Consider the following 10,944-nt stretch of genomic DNA (forward strand, 5'->3'; position numbering starts at 1 on the left):
TCGATTGCTCGCTCAACATGCCAACAAAGTAATGTTACCGGAAGGGGATGTGATTATGGTCAATGTTAGTCCAAGTCTCGCGGCTATCCCGATTCCGGTGTCATTTGAAGACATTTCCGATTTTTTGCAATACTTGGAAATTGGCGCGGGAGCATAACGGTTTATATGGAGTAAGAGTTTTCTTTATATGCGTTTTTTAATATCAATATTCAATATTTAGTGTTTTGATCAACTAAATATTTGTTTGTCATAGCTATCTACACTCGAGGCTAGAAAATGCGAAGAAGACTCGAAATTTTTGTTTTATAAATCCGAGCTTAAGTTCGTATATACAAAATGACGACGAGGAGGCTTATTTGTCAAAACGAGTCAAGGACGTTGGAAACGTGGTACGACATTGCAAATTTGGTGAACTAGTTTTGATGCCGTATAACAAAGGTGCGCATTGGATGCTCGTTGTCCTCGACCTTTGGAGAAATAGCGCTATGTTCTTTGACCCGTTGAGAAATAAAATCCCAACGGATTTAAATCGATTGATAAAAAGGTGATATTTTGATTTCTTAAATAATTTTTATTATAAATCGTTCTAGATGTTTTTTCTCTTATAATCTCCGTGTTATATAGGGTTCTTGTTGATTTCAAGCTCGAGCATCAAAACGCCCATAGTAACGGGCAATCAACGTACATCAAGGCTTGGGACGCTCCGAGACAAACGGGAAACACGGAATGCGGGTATTTTGTGATTTCTTATATGCGTGATATAGTCGTAGGAGGTGTAGGAAAATTAGAAAATAAGAAATCCTATACAAAGGAGGATTTAGAGAGAGTTAGGGAAGAATGGGTAAGTTATGTACAAACATTTATTAACTGTGATGATTAGCTAGTTTTTTTTATTGAATTATGGATTGGTTGTAGATGTATATATTAGATTTTGAATGTTTTGAAGATGAGGATATTTGAAGATGAATGTATATATTAGATATTTTTTGTATTGAAGATTATTTTCAGGTGCTAGTATCGTGTAAAAACAGATTTTGGATTGAAAATAAATGATTCTCGCCGCGGCGAACTATACTTCTCGCCGCGGCAAGTAATTCGAGCCGCGGCAAGTAATTCGAGCCGCGGCGAGAAAAGATACCGAGAGCAGGCAAATTAGAAATCTTAGTCTCGCCGCGGCGAGATTTTTTCTTCGCCGCGGCGAGTTTTTTTAAAAAAATTCATCGCCTTCCTACAACGCATAATTATCCGTTGTAGAATATGTCGCCGCGGCTAAGATTTGACGTCCCCGCGGCGAATTTCTCGCCGCGGCGAAGTGTAATATTCGCCGCGGCGAGTTGATTCTACAACGCTTGACAATCCGTTGTAGAATGTTGTCGCCGCGGCTCGGAACGTACCTCGCCGCGGCAACTAACTCGCCGCGGCGACGTGATTCTACAACGGACTGAAAATCCGTTGTAGAATATGTCGCCGCGGCGAGAAATATACTTCGCCGCGGCGAGATGTTTGAAAATATTTAAAAATTACACAATGGATTCTAACCGTTGTAGAAGCTTCTACAACGCTTAAAAATCCGTTGTAGAATCTTAGTTTCTACAACGGATAATTAAGCGTTGTAGAAAGCTGTTGGATTCTACAACGGATTTTTAAGCGTTGTAGAAGCTTCTACAACGCATGATTCTACAACTGTTTTTAAGCGTTGTAGAATCCTAGTTTTGTAGTAGTGAATCAAACAACAAAGAAAGAGATGCATTATAATCTTTTCACATATTATCAATCAATCAATTAAAAATATATAATCCAACACTTTTTTTTTATCAGCCTCTACCATTATACTTATCAATCTACTCATTTTTTTTAGAAAGATTATCACTGCACTAAAATAGAAATCGCTATTGCTATTCGTGACACGTCAGCAATGTGTTTTGTTTTGATTTCATCAGATTTTTTTTTAAATGTCTCCTTCATGAATAGGCTACTCATGAACATGATGTGTTTTGCTTTTAGAATATGTAATACATTCATTTTTCTAAAGCAAAATTTTAGAAACGATGTGTAAACTATTAGAATAATAAGGGTATTTTAGTCTTAATCCCTTTTACTTTGACTATTCATTTACTTTTCTTGTAATACTTTTTGATATTTTTGCACATATGAAAACCTAGTCACTTTTTGTCTCTCCCTCTCTCCCAAATTCTTCATCCTCTTCTCTTTGCAAATTCTACATAAACTACATAAAATTAAAAAAATATATGTAAAATGGTAAAAATTTGAAAATTATATACAATTTTACCGAAATGCCCTCAAACCCATAAAAACATTTCAACCATTCAGTTGACCTCTGTCAATCGCAGTTGAGCGCAATTGACTGCGGTCAACTGTGCTTTGACCTAGTCGACGGTACCCCTAACTTTGACAGAGCTACTTTGGTTCGAAAAAGTTTTATCAAGATGCTTTGCCAACCCGAAATGGCCGGTGTGTAGTGATCATTTGGGCACCGAGCATAAAGTAATTCGCGGCTTTATGTCACATTGCGCTATCGATTTATGGCTGTGATGGTGGAGATTTTCTAGAGCGCTCGCCACATCGAAGGCGATATTGACCCTCTAGACAATATCCAAGATCCGACGGCCTGAAGAATGTGAACTATAGATCCACTTATCGAGATTCTCGTTCTCCATAAACTAGTTGACAAAGGCATTGAAATGGTTCCCTCGCTAGTCTATTTGGTTTCCTCGCGACTCTACTTTCGAGAATTTATTAGTTAAAATCTTGGCGAAGTTTCGGTGCCTCGCATTCAGGCAAATGAACTTTTTCGATGTATGCAAAACTTGGAGGTTCCAACACTTTTACTGCGACGACGTATCTTTATTGATCGATCATGGCTACTCCTTTAAAGATGGACAAGAATACAAAAACCCATGAGAACACAACACATTGCATAAAAAGACCTCTAAGGATTGAACAATTAGTTGTTTTTATTGGGGACGATGAGTTAGGTGTCTTTGTTAGGATTTTTGAAGCAGTAACCGTCGAAGATATTCCGTGTAGAAAGAATCGGAAATAAATCTTTGACGAAAGCAGAAACTTGAACAAAATCGGGGCAATGTCTAAACTAGTGAATCTCTAGAAATCAGTCCGTGTGAGCTGATGTGTTACAACATTTTCACTGACATCTTGAACAACCAATTAACGTGGCTACAAGAACCATTGAAATCAAGACTTTAGCCATTTTTGTTCAAGTTTTAAACAGTGATTAAAGTATAACATATTTGGCAATATATAGTTATAATTATTTATGTGGTACCTATGATAGCCTAGTGGTAATTCCACACCACCTCCTGTGTGGAGGTCGTGAGTTCAATCCCCACAGCAGCAAAAAGCTGCCTTAAAAAAAAATAGTTATAATTATTTATATAATGACGATATTTGGGATTATGTGGGTTATTTGACGTCCTAATATTTAGGAACAGCCAAAAAAAAAAGAAAAAAAAAACTCTTTATTTTCCTTATACCGTAGCATCTGTATTTACGGTTCACTTCCTATCCTTTTATTCTACTGTTTATTTTTAATTCTACGTCCTAGTTTACAAAAACTCTCTATGAAGAAATTTCAACACCTATCAAGACTCTTAACTATTCAAAATAAACAATAAAAAATCAACTCTTAACTATTCCTAACAATTGACGAGCTGAGTCAACATAGTCAACTCGTTTCCAATACGTTCACGCGACATGGAATATTAAGTCTTTAACTTGGTTTTGGTCCAGCTTAACAATGGAGGTTGACGTTAAACATCTCGCATATTATTTAGAATATACTAGTTTTTTGTTTCTTCTTTTTTTTTTTTTTTTTTGGTCTCAACTATTTAATATAGACCAAAATTTTCTTAAACTATTAGTTTGACAATATAGTCATTCCATCAACATAAGTTCATTAAGTGCTTGCTTTTTACGGGAACGCCCTTTAACTATTGCCGCCTTTTTGCATGGGTATATTTTCATAAATAAATAAAAGTGGAAAGAAAATATGCGTAATAATTACAATCTGCAAAGTGACAAACTAACTCCCTAGACACGCGATCGTCATTAAGTTTCACTTAAAAAAAAAATCGCCATCGCCATTTCCTCTTTCAGTCGAAAAAAACTAAAATAAAGAAACAAATCGGGAAGAAACCCAAAAAAACGCATAGAACAAGCAGAATAATTAACGACTATTAACTATGCAGTTTTTAATACCAAACTATAAAACCATAAACTCAAAATATCTATTAATAGTTATTACCGATTATTAACTGTACAATTAAAAAAAAAATCAAAAACCTATTAAAAGTTCAAATTTTTAATAGATCAGTGAGTACCCATGCCAATGCAAAAAAAAAAAAAAAAAAAAAAAAAAAGAATGTACTTCCTTATTATTAACAAAAATGTAACGTGAGAGAGTGAATGAGAGAGAGAGAATTACAAAAGTAACGTGTTAGACAGAATATTAACTTCTCATAACTACTTGCTATTATTATGGTAACAAATCGATTGATAATTCTTAACTAATTTAGAATATCTAATTTGAATTTATTATCAAACACAAACAGAAAAATAGAAAGGATACAGAAACATATGAAACGTTAGCGAAATGACTAACTGACAAAAACATATGAAGCATTAGATAAAGATGAAATTCCAACGTTTCCAAGTGGCTTAATTAGTATATTTTTTCATTAATTAAATATCTCACATGTGTAATGAAATATTTCAGCATGGACACAGATAACTATATTTTTATTCTTGCCTTAATTTTAATATTATAATTAGTGGTTGTTTAAAATTCTAGTAGTGGAAATGTTTAAAATGCAAAAAAAAAAAAAAAAGGCTATTAGATATATACCGTTATTTACAATTTTGGATTGACATTTAGAAACCTTTAGTACATGGTAAATAGTCATGATCAAATATTTACACGCGTAAATTAACTGGAATACTCTATAAAATCGTTGGCTATTTATCTAAAGCTTACAAAACATTGGCTATTTACCTAAAATTTACAAAACGTTGGCTAATTATATATTTCTCTAGTTTTAGTTAGCTAGTTTGTTAATTATTTGAAAGAAAATATTATGTATTAAAACTCGATAATAAATATTTTCAATGGAAATGTCGATGGCCAATAGAAATGAGGATGAAATATATTTTCTCCCTAGAATTTTCAACGAAATTCATGTTAGAGGTGTGGAGCCTAATCGGTGCCGAGGTGACGAGTTGACGACTGAAGACCTTACGACGATGATTTGCTGATCAACATGTCTGTTGGGGGTATTTTGGAAATTTTCATGACTGTCTGTTAGTCCTAGTGTCTTCCCTATAAATATACTATGGGCCGATGTTCTTTTTAGAGCGCAAAAGAGTTGTAAACACGTTTTCTGCAAATTTGAAATTTAGCAAAAATCTACAGCGGTAAAGTGGACGTAGCTTTCGCATTGAAAGTGAACCACTATAAATCTGTATGTGCTTAATTTTGTTTTTGGCGAATTTCATTTTCTGATTTTAGGTCGGATTTCGTTTTTGCTTTGTTTTATCAAATAATTAGCTGTTTAGCTATCTAAAACACTAGCAATTTGGTTTTAGCCAACCTTTCGTTAATTTCCCGTAAATAGCCATCTTGCTTACGTGGCAGCTTATTAATTGAATTAGTTTTACCTTTTTGTCCTTACGCTATTTTAATTAGACATTTTTTTTAAATTTTGAATTAAATATTGAAACCGAATAGTGAAGTTTTCAAATTTGAAATTTGAATTTTGAGCAGATTTTGAAAGTTCTCGGCCATTAATTGTTATGTATTTGGAAATTTTCTGCATTGACTTTAGGTAATTAGTTTATATTTTCGTTGCAATTCATTATGGATAAAATCTGTATATATATTCTTCATTCATTGATATTATTTTGTCTTCCATATATTCATACTTTCCAGAATTTGCGTGCCCAAAATATTTCCAGAATTTTTTCAGTTTATTTACACGAGTATACTGTAAATAGGCTTTGTATTTACAGTGAATATACTGTAAATAAGCTTCGTATTTACACGAATATACTGTAAATATGATTTCTATTTACACGAACATACTGTAAATATGATATCTATTTACACGACCATACTGTATTAAAAAAAACCATAAACTTTTCTCAGCAAGAAGCTTGTCGATTTGCACATGCGTTCCAGGAACAAGAATGAACTTGATTCCCAAGTTATAAAGGAAAGCAATATCCTGAATTGAAATAAAATTCATCAACTTTGAACTTATTAAACAAACCACGACATAAAAAATAAAAATTAAAAAACATAAAAAAAACGCTGAAATTCCTGAAATCCTCCGGTGTCTCTTCGTCGGCGGCGCGCTCGGCGGCTCTCGCGGTCGCGAGCGGCGGCGCTCGGTCTCAGCGGGATGGCGCGCGCGAGGAAGAGAAGCTCGGGCTCGGGCTGGTGCTGGTGGCCGCGCGCAGAAGAGAAGAAGGAGAAGAAGACGATGTTTGGTCCGAGCGCAGAAGAGAAGAAGGAGAAGAAGGAGAAGAAGATTGCGTGTATCTGTGGTTTAATTACAAAGTTTAATGATTTTAATGATTTTAATTTACGGCAGTTATTATCCGAAGATATTGCTTTTAATGATTTTAATTTTCATGAGGTTAATGGGCGGGAACGGTTGGGAGGTTATTTTGGTATTTTTATCTATGTAAATAAATTGGGCTGGCTATTAACACGAAATTAACCAAATGTTGGCTAAATCCAAAACTGTCTAAACTGGGAGGCTATTTAGCTATATAACCCTTGTTTTATTTTACTATATTATTCAATATAATTTTTGTCGACAATTGTTTTTGGGTAATTAAGTTAAATGGCCTCCCTAAAAAATATGAAATTTTTTTTAGCTCACCTTTCGTTAATATGCTGTAGATAGCCAGTGTCATTTATTTACAGCAGATGAAATGACGCATATGTCCAGCAGTTTCCCGCCCAAGAAATATATTCATTTAATTAAAAAAATAAAACAGATTTCGGCATTAACTACTGGCGCGAATTTCGTGGGATATTCATTTAAACCAAATTAAAACCACCACAAGTAACCGAATGAAACACAATCCAAAAGGAAAAAAAATGCAGAAACCCTAAGCAGCGATTCGAAATTAAGCCTCGTCGCCGGGAAAAACTCCGGCGCCTCTCACTTCGTCCTCCTCTCCGCGATCTGCGTCCAAAGGTCCCGATCGGAATCATGGACTCCGCGAAGAACAGTTTTTTGTTGTTGTTGCTCACATTAATAGTGTGTTCGTGTAAATAGAAAACATATTTACAGTATATTCGTGTAAATACAAAGCATATTTACAGTATATTTATTGTAAATACAAAGCATATTTACAGTATATTCACTGTAAATACAAAGCATATTTACAGTATATTCGTGTAAATAAACTGAAACAAATTCTGGAAATATTTTGGGCACGAAAATTCTGGAAATTATGAATATATGGAAGACAAAATAATATCAATAAATGAAGAATATATTTACAGATTTTATCCTAATGAATTGCCACGAAAATAGATACTAATTACCTAAAGTCAACGTTGAAAACTTCCAAATACATAACAATAAATGGGCTATAAACTTTCAAAATCTGCAGGAAATTTCAAATTTGAAAGCTTCCCTATTCGGTTTCATTATTTGATTCGAAATTTGAAAAAAAAAACCTCCTAATTAAAAAAATCTGCGAATTAAATAAGGGAAAAAGTGTAAACCTAATTTAATTAATAAGCTGCCACGTAAGCAGAATGACTATTTACAGGAAATTAACGAAAGGTTGGTTAAAAAAAAATTGCTAGTGTTTAAGATGGCTACGCAGCCAATTATTTGATTTTTTTTTTCCATTTTTATATGATATTTTTTACAAACTATTAACAAACGATGTATTAAACCTTGCCATGCATTTTGATAATATTAAAGGTAAAACGAGTACAAAAAGACATGCACTGGCACTTGCACTTGCATCGAACGACTGTCTTTTTTCAATGGGTGAAGTACAGAAATATAATTTTTTTTTTCCATGAAAAACCAGAATTTCAATGAAAAAAGTCCAAGTTATTTCGTCCAGAAACTGACCCTTTATGGTTTTGAATAAAAAAAAAAACAAATTGTTTTTATAAAATAAATGAATGTGGAAGGAGATTTTATAAGTTTATAGTTAAAAATAAGATAAAATTTGTTGTTTGCAGTAAGGTAGTCAGCCCAATTCGACCGACAACAACATGCGGACACATGCATAAAAGGAGTTATAATATGACAATCTGTCATATTTTCCAACAAATTGATAATGATCTATCTATTCAAAATGTGTGCCTTGCTAACTTTGATATATGTTCTGTTGAAGTTTAGAGAGAGAGAGAGTCGAATCTGGAGAGAAAATAAAGAAAGAGAGAATCGGAGAAGAGAGAGAGTGTTCCGAGACTTTGAATATTTCTTATATTTGATATGAATTCGTATCACCTATTTATACATATGGTGGGTACAAGAGAGAGAGTAATAAATACATGTGTAATAACTACTTCTAGGAAATAGAGAATAATAAATATACACAGAGAACAAGACATAGGAAATAACATGAGAAATAAATGCGACAATTTCCCATGTGGAATGAGTTCCAAGGAGTGAAGACTTCCGAGACAAACTTGTCAGCGGAACACTAGTACAAAATATAGCATCAGGTGCGACTTTTTTCGCACCTGAAAGTGCAAAAGTTGCACCTGAAAGTACTTTCAGGTGCGACTTTAGATGCGACAAAGTCGCATCCGAAAGTCCGCACCTGATAATCCTCTTGACTATCATGTGCGACTAATCGCACCTGAAAGTCTTATATTATCAGGTGCGACTAGTCGCACCTGAAAGTCTTGACTATCAGGTGCGACTAGTCGCACCTGATGCTCTTTATCTTTAAAAAAAAAAATTAATATGCTGATTATATATTACTAATTACATTATTACATTATTACAATTATTAATCTTAATTTTAATTTCATTAACTAATTACAATTCCTAATTGATAAATTACAATATATCAAAACTAATTAAAACAAAAACAAATTTAAACTAATCACATTATTACAATTACTATAAAATAATGTGCAAACAATTTACTCAGTTAAATGAAACCAAAGAAGCATGGAAAATATTAAATTTCTGCCAATATGTAGGAACGATTTTTTTGTTTTTATAAAATAAAAGCATATCGCCAAGAAATAATGAAAGACCGCTTACTCGATGGTGACATTTCTTGGAGGATTTAAAGTGCTTGAAAAATTTGAAAGCAAATTGTTTTTGAAGTTCCTGCACAAACAGAGGCAAATAAACAAAATATAACATTCAAGAGTCAAGACCATCCTTATTCCAATTAACTTTTTATCTGGGTATTGTACCACCAGGTTTAGAACAATTTCCTTAGTGTAATTTATTAACAAAATACATGTACCGAATTTAATTTTTTAAAAAAAGAATTCTTACAAGATAAGCCTGTTATCTCCATCAAATGTCATATTATTCCAGATAGTTGTTGGAACATTTCCGGTTAGCGAATTTCCCTCAAGTGACCTATCACACACACACACACAAAAGGCATCATTAATTGAAAACAAAGATAAAATAAAATTTTAAATAATTGAGTTTTGGATTATCGACACGGCATCTCTTCGAAATCATCAAAGGTTTAAGGTGCTCTGCATAAATCGGCACACAACGTTCTCAATGAAGAGCTTAAATGGAGGCCAAGGCTTCAAGTAATTAGATAAACTTTCTAGTCCTTTAGGGTTGCAAAAGTTGGTTCATATACTTACCAATTGTGAGCTTTATATGGGCAAATATCAAGACTAGAAAAATAATGAGAATACCATTAGTACTAATTAAAACAAAAACAAATTTAAACTAATCACATTATTACAATTACTAATCAATTAACTAATTAACTAATTACAATTCATAATTGATAAACTAATCACATTATTATATTATTACAATAATTACAATATATCAAAACTAATTAAAACAAAAACAAATTTAAACTAAACACTAACCTAAACATATTAGTATATCACAAACTAATCTGCAGAGACTCGGGACGAGGCGAGCGCACGGCGGAGAGTGAGCAGGGGCTGAGCGCACGGCGAGAAAAATCAAAATCGATTGATTCCCGACAGCCTGACCCACTAGCGCTTAAGCCATCATAACTCGAGCTACAAAACTTCAAATCGATTGATTCTAGCAGCAAATGAAAGTAGACTCATGTAGCTTTCTAACGAGATATTACAAGCATATATACGACAAGAATAGCTATCTCAAAAATAGCCCATAATTCACTGTTACAATTCTGGAAATCCCGTTTTACTGCTGCGAAACACAAACTTTGGAAATTCATAACTCATTCAATACTCAATGGATTTACATGTTCTTGGTCATTTTAGAAAGCTCATACAGTCTACTATCCATGAAAAATATCCAAAAATAAGAACTCAGATCATATCGGTCTGTCCACGTCGATTTCCAGAGGCAGTTCAAACAGTTTTTTTTTTCACAAATTCGGCCAAATTCAAACCACAACCAAGAAATCCGAAACCAATCACCAATTTCAAGTCCTCAACATCAATAATCGGGTCCAAAGATCAACTAAACACAATCAATTGCTTAGAAATCATCCCGGAATCAAAATCCCCAAATTATGAGCTATAAACCCTAGCTTGAAAATCCATCCGAGAAAGAGACTTCCTCACCTTATTTTCGTGGAATTAGATTCTCCGGCAACCACTCACTCCTTCCTCGGTGGTCGCTCTTGCTCCGGCATCCTCGCGACTCCCGGTGACGTCTCTTTTCCTCGGCCTGAAGCGCGTGGTGGAGGATGGGTCACGGCGGCCACGGCGAGCTC

This window comes from Urtica dioica, chromosome 10 (assembly GCF_054948205.1).
Source record: "Urtica dioica subsp. dioica isolate 48M chromosome 10, U.dioica_male_clone48M_v1_H2, whole genome shotgun sequence".
NCBI classification, from domain to species: domain Eukaryota; kingdom Viridiplantae; phylum Streptophyta; class Magnoliopsida; order Rosales; family Urticaceae; genus Urtica; species Urtica dioica.